The sequence below is a fragment of the Moschus berezovskii genome, chromosome 15 (assembly GCF_049115385.1).
Source record: "Moschus berezovskii isolate FMDL1 chromosome 15, NW_MosBer_1.0, whole genome shotgun sequence".
In the NCBI taxonomy this organism is placed as follows: domain Eukaryota; kingdom Metazoa; phylum Chordata; class Mammalia; order Artiodactyla; family Moschidae; genus Moschus; species Moschus berezovskii.
This window is the reverse complement of record NC_142474.1, coordinates 41,913,462-41,919,461: the sequence shown is the minus strand read 5'-3', so window position 1 is coordinate 41,919,461 and position 6,000 is coordinate 41,913,462.

Sequence of the window (6,000 nt, the reverse complement as noted above, 5' to 3'; positions counted from 1 at the left end):
GGCACAGCAGCAAGAAGACCCCATGCATCACTACGAAGACCCGGGGCAGCCAAAAATAATGATAATAATCATAACCCTTTCCAGAGTTTGCACGTACAGCAGGCCAGACATGCAAGGGAGTTAACACTCAACCAATGGCTGATGGGAGCCGGTGGATAAACACCCTCAGCTCCCTTCTGCCTCAGGCTCTTCTTCTAGGAGAGCCAAACGAAGATGGAGTGAATCTGGGAGTATGCTGTGAAGCAAAGGACTCCGAGCTGAGTGAAGGCTGGAGCTGAAGCAGATGTCGCCAGTGGATGCCCTGCACACAGGGTGGGCAGTGACGGGGAGCAAGGGCACAAGGGCTCTTTTCTAAGAGCCTTTCAAGGGTCAGCCTGGGCTGAGGGGGAGACCGGGGTCAAAGAATCAGAGGGAAGGGCAAAGAAGCGTGAGGGTTCCGGACAGGCAAAGCCTTGTGTCCTGGGGTCTCCAGCCCAAGGTGAGCGTGGCCACTAACACACAGCACAGTTATTAAACCTTGGTGTGTGGGTTCTAAGTCGCATCGGTGTTCAGTTTCTGATTGTGATGCATGCACTTTGGCTACCCAGGAGAGCATCTTAGCAGAAGCCTGGGGGAGAAACTAATTATAGCTATTAAACTAAGCCATCAGAGTCTGCTCCACCACCTATTATGGATAGTTTTGTGGCCTGTTTGGCAGACAGAGGTTTGATCCTTGCAGGCTCTGGTATTTGTAACCCTCATAAGGTCTAAGATACTGGCACACAAATTTGTTTATCCAACAGATGCTGAACTAGACCTGGATTTTCCAGCCTCCGTGCCAAGCTGGGAATGCAGAGACAAGTCCAGGTTCAGGCTCTCAGAGTGTCTGTTCTGGAGGGAGACGCTGAAAGGTAGCCTCAAGGGACCAGCAAAGGGAAGGTGCTGATTGGTAAAATGAGAGGAACAAAATGAATTCTAAGGAAGGAGAAGAAGAAAGACAGAAATAGCAGGAAGAAGTAGCAAAATCGAAAGGCCCTGTTCAAATTACTTTTATGTGTTTTTTGTGAGATGAGCTTGGGCTCGTAAAAGTGCAAAGACAAAAAGTAATGTGTGCAAGGTCTATGAGGGGGACCGTCTTATCTAACCGCAAAGACCTGAGTCATATGGCTAAGCATATCACAACCGTGCGTCAGGACACCATGCAGCCACCAAAGAGACTGATCTCATCTCTGCAAGTCACCATTGTGGTTACTGGGGAGGGGAGCAAGGGGCCTCCTGGGAGCTGGGCCTGCTCTCATCATGAGGGACTGGTGATGCTACTGATGTGAACGTTGGCAAAAAATCAGGCCCACACTTAAGATTCGGGTTGTCCAGCAGCTGTAATACGCTATAGCTCAATTTTTTTTAAAACTTGAAAAATATTCTTTTGGGGAACTTCCTTGGAGGTCCTCTGGTTAAGACTGCCTCCTACTGCAGGGGGTGTGGGTTCAATCCCTGGTCGGTGAGCTAAGATCCCACATGCCTCAGGGGCCAAAAAACCAAAACATAATAAACAGAAGCAATAGTGTAATGAATTTAATAAAGAGGTTAAAAATGGCCCACATTAAAACAAAATCTTTTAAAACCGTAAAAAAAAATTCTCTTTTATTGATCAGTAATTATCTCCAGAGTGTATTGCTCAATGGAAAATGCATACAGAACAAGGAATATTGAATGCACTCTTTTGTTGGGGGAGAGGTCTCAATTTAGGAAATACATACTCACGTCAGGAGAAGGAAGGAGAAACTGGTAAGCTGTGGTATCCAGGAGAAGAGACAATCGGGTGGCCGTGGGCCTGCGGTGGGGGCTGAGGAAGAAGTTAATCCATCTTCTAAAGTGAAGGGAAACATGGAGAAGGAAGAGGGCTTCTGTTGACACTTCAACCCCACAGATAACATTTGTTTGTGGTTTAAGTCGCTGGAAGTTCATAGTATGAGGGAAGAGGCAAATATAGACGTGTGAAGGCTGGTCAAGGGGTCTGAACTGGGAGCAGCTTTAAAACTGTGTTTCAGGGAGCCCAGCCTGGTGCTCTGTGATGACTTAGAGGGGTGTAATGCAGGGAGGGGAGAGAAGCTCAAGAAGGAAGTGATATATATATATATATATATATTTCTGTCTTTCTTCTAAGCAGATTCCTCTCTTTCCTTCGAATTCATTTTGTTCCTCTCCTTCTACCAATCAGTACCCTCCCTTTGCTCATCCCTTTGCCCTTCAGCGTCTCCCTCCGGAACAGACACTCTGAGAGCCTGAACTTGGATTCATCTCTGCATTCCCAGCTTGGCATGGAGGCTGGAAAATCCAGCTCTAGTTCAGCATCTGTTGGATATATATATATAATTATGATTGATTTGCATTGTTGTTTGGTAGAAACCAACACCGATGTTGTAAATTGTAAAGCAATTTTCCACCAATTAAAAAATAAATTAAAAACACTTTTTCTCAATAAACTAAACATAACTGAGTCCCATGTCAGATCCTATAGCTCTGCTTTGCCACAGATTTTAAACTCAAGTAAGTCCCCTTTAATTTGTTAAAACTGGGTGGGCATTTACCTGCACATTTACACAGCACTCACTGCCGGAGGGCTGAAAAGGCCCATTTTGCAAAAGAAAACCACGTGAAATCACTATTTAATTTTTGGCACGACAAGCCCCTCCCCTTGGTCCTTGGCCTCCATCTCTCAGTAGAATACTGCCACCTGGCGCCCCCTCAACAAATGGACACCAAGCACATTCCCAGAAGTATGAATTCAGAAGTAATGGAACAAATAAGGTTGAGGACGAGCCACTTTATTACAATTGAAAAATATATTAGAAACCAGCCCATGCAGATGCAGAAATGCGTATGCATGTACTAAATTCCTCTGGAGATACAAGTGAGTGTCAACTGTGGTTGCCTCCAGGAACGGAAACAGCATGTCTCAAAACACTATCACTGTATGTTTTATTTTGTATGTTTTCAATGTTGCGACATCACAATGTATTGCTAATTGAAAACATTAAGTAAAAAGATCAAAAAGAAAAAATATGTTTATTAAATTTTGGTATGTTGGGACTTGCATGGTGGTCCAGTAGCTAAGACTGTGGGACCCCAAAGCAGGGGCCTGGCTTCCTTCCCTGGCTGGGGAACATGCCACGACTAAGAGTGCACATGCCCGAACTAAAGATCCCATGACCGCAACGAGAGCCTGTTCAGTCAAATCAGTTTTTTTTAAAAGACTGAAAATTGAGATAATTAATCAGAAAGACAAAAAACAGAATACACCACAAAAAGTAGACAGAAAGAAATAAGCTGAAATTTAAAAATATAAAACAAAGAGTCATGATCTGATGAGGGCTGGCTTCTCTCTGAAATCTCACTTGGCAGAAGGGGTGATAGATCGCCTCCAAAGTCTCTTTTAGGAGGGCACTCATGCCATCCACCTTCCAGAGGCCTCCCCTCCTGACACCATCATTTCGAGGCTAGGATTTGAATGTATGAACTTGGGGAGATGCACACATTCAGACCATTCAGTTCAGTTCAGACACTCAGTTGTGTCCCTGTCCATCACCAACTGCCAGAGTTTACTCAGACTCATTTCCACCGAGTTGGTGATGCCATCCAACCATCTCATCCTTTGTCATCCCCTTCTCCTCCTGCCTTCAATCTTTCCCAGCAGCAGGGTCTTTTCAAATGAGTCAGTTCTTCACATCGGGTGGCCAAAGTATTGGAGTTTCAGTTTCAGCATCAGTCCTTCCGATGAATATTCAGGACTGATTTCCTTTAGGATGGACTAGTTGGATCTCCTTGCTGTCCAAGGGACTCTCAAGAGTCTTCTCCAACACCACAGTTCAAAAGCATCAATTCTTTGGTGCTCAGCATTCACACCATAGCCTTTTACTAAGGAAAGACCTGGGAGAAGAGCTTTCCAAGAAGTAAACAACATATGCAAAGCCCATGTCAGTAAAACAGATTAATGCTAGAAATCCTATGAAACATGGTGAAAAGTTTGTGAGTTCGACAGAAGCAGGGCCATCACAGTTCCACGATCAACAATTTCAAAATATTAAAATAAATGTAAATTAAAACTGTATGGATGGACTGCCCTGGTGGTGCAGTGGATAAGAATCTGCCCTCCAATGCAGGGGACACCAGTTGGATCCCTGGTCTGAGAAGATTTTACACACCCTGGGGCAACTAGGCCTGAGAGCCACAACTACTGAAGCCCGAGCGCCTAGAGCCCGTGCTCTGGAACAAGAGAAACCATTGCTATGGGAAACCCGAGACCCACAGCAAAGAGCAGCCCCCGCTGACCGCAACTAGAGAAAGCCCACGCACAGCAAAGACCCAGCACAGCCAAAAACACATAAATAATATATATACCTTTAATGCTTTTTAAAAAACTGCATGGCTGTGAAAGTGAAGGTCACTCAGTTGTCCCCGACTCTTTGCAACCCCATGGACTATACAGTCCATGGAATTCTCCAGGCCAGAATACTGGAATGGGCAGCCTTTCCCTTCTCTAGGGGATCTTCCCAACCCAGGGATTGAACCCAGGTCTCCCTCATTGCAGGCAGATTTGTATGGTTGTATGTGAGAAAGAATGGTGTACAACTGGACTGCAAAGATCCAAAGGTTTGAAAGAACTCCAGTAGTGAAAAGACAGGGAAACCCATGCTCCCATATACTACTGTGGGCAGGCCAATTAGTACAATGTGTAATGAGTAATTCAGACATGTGTCAGTGCTAAGTCCCTTCAGTCGTGTCCGACTCTCTGAGACCCTATGGACCATAGCCCGCCAGGCTCCTCTGTTTATGAGATTCTCCAGGCAAGAATACTGGAGTGGGTTGCCGTGCCGTCCTCCAGGGGATCTTCCCGACCCAGGGAGTGAACCCATATCTCTTAGTCTCCTACATTGGCAAGCAGGTTCTTTACCACTAGCACCACCTGGGAAGTTCAATTTAGCCATATGGATCCAATATTTAAAAGAAAAAAAGGCAAAAGACACATCCTCTACCATTGTAATTTCTCTTCTGGGCATTTCCCCCACAGATATACCCACACATATGCACAGAAATAGTCGTTGGGATCCTGTAGCATTAATCACGACAGCAAACGCGTGGAACAAGGGACAGTGCTGGTTAAGTGTTGCCTGAACGACCAGATCTCCTGGCTTGGCCTGTGTTGGGTGGCTGAAACAGTGAATATTATTTTCTGACCTGAGAAGGAACCATGAGACTGAAAGAGAAAGCAGCATGTTTATAGAGCAATGACGAAGTTTATTGTGGGTGACATACACAGGCATTCGAAGCTGCACTCTTTGCTGTCAAATGGGTACAGAGGAACTGAAAGGGACCAAAGCTAAAAACAGAATCTGACTGTGGGGAGAAGCAGTGTTACTGATTGCAACCAGAGGTTCCTTCTCCCCTGGGGAAGAGGGTCTCAGTGACCTTTAACCATCTACACAAAAGGCGCTCTTCTAGTGTTCACAGCAGTTGAAGACCTGGCAAAACGTTGATGGGAACTTATCTGGCTGGCGTTCATTCCTTGTGAGTGGGCTAAAGTTCAGTCACCCAGAACAGGGAAGCGGTAGCACTGTGAGCCCAAGGTGGAGCTGATCAAACAGAGGCGGTGTTCAGCCACACAACCTGGTAAATGAGGCCAGTGTCCCACCAGGGGCTGGCAGTGAGGAAACGCGGCCCCTTGCCCAGGCCTGGCCTTAGAACTTCTGTCCCTACATCCCACCTGTCAGTACCCACTCACTCTCAACTGCCCATGTCTCAACAACAAACTCAGGAAGATTCCGGGATTCAGGAACCACCAAGGTTCTCCCAGGGCCAGGTCTGCAAGGGGCGCACTGACACCCATTGGCCCGGTGCCGTCTCTCTCCAGTAAGAGATGCTGGAAGGCCAGCCGAACTGTGGCCAGGAGAGGAGGCTGGCCGAGGGGACATGTTCGCAGCCCTGCCAGCAGGACCCTGAGGAAACAGGGCAGCATGAACG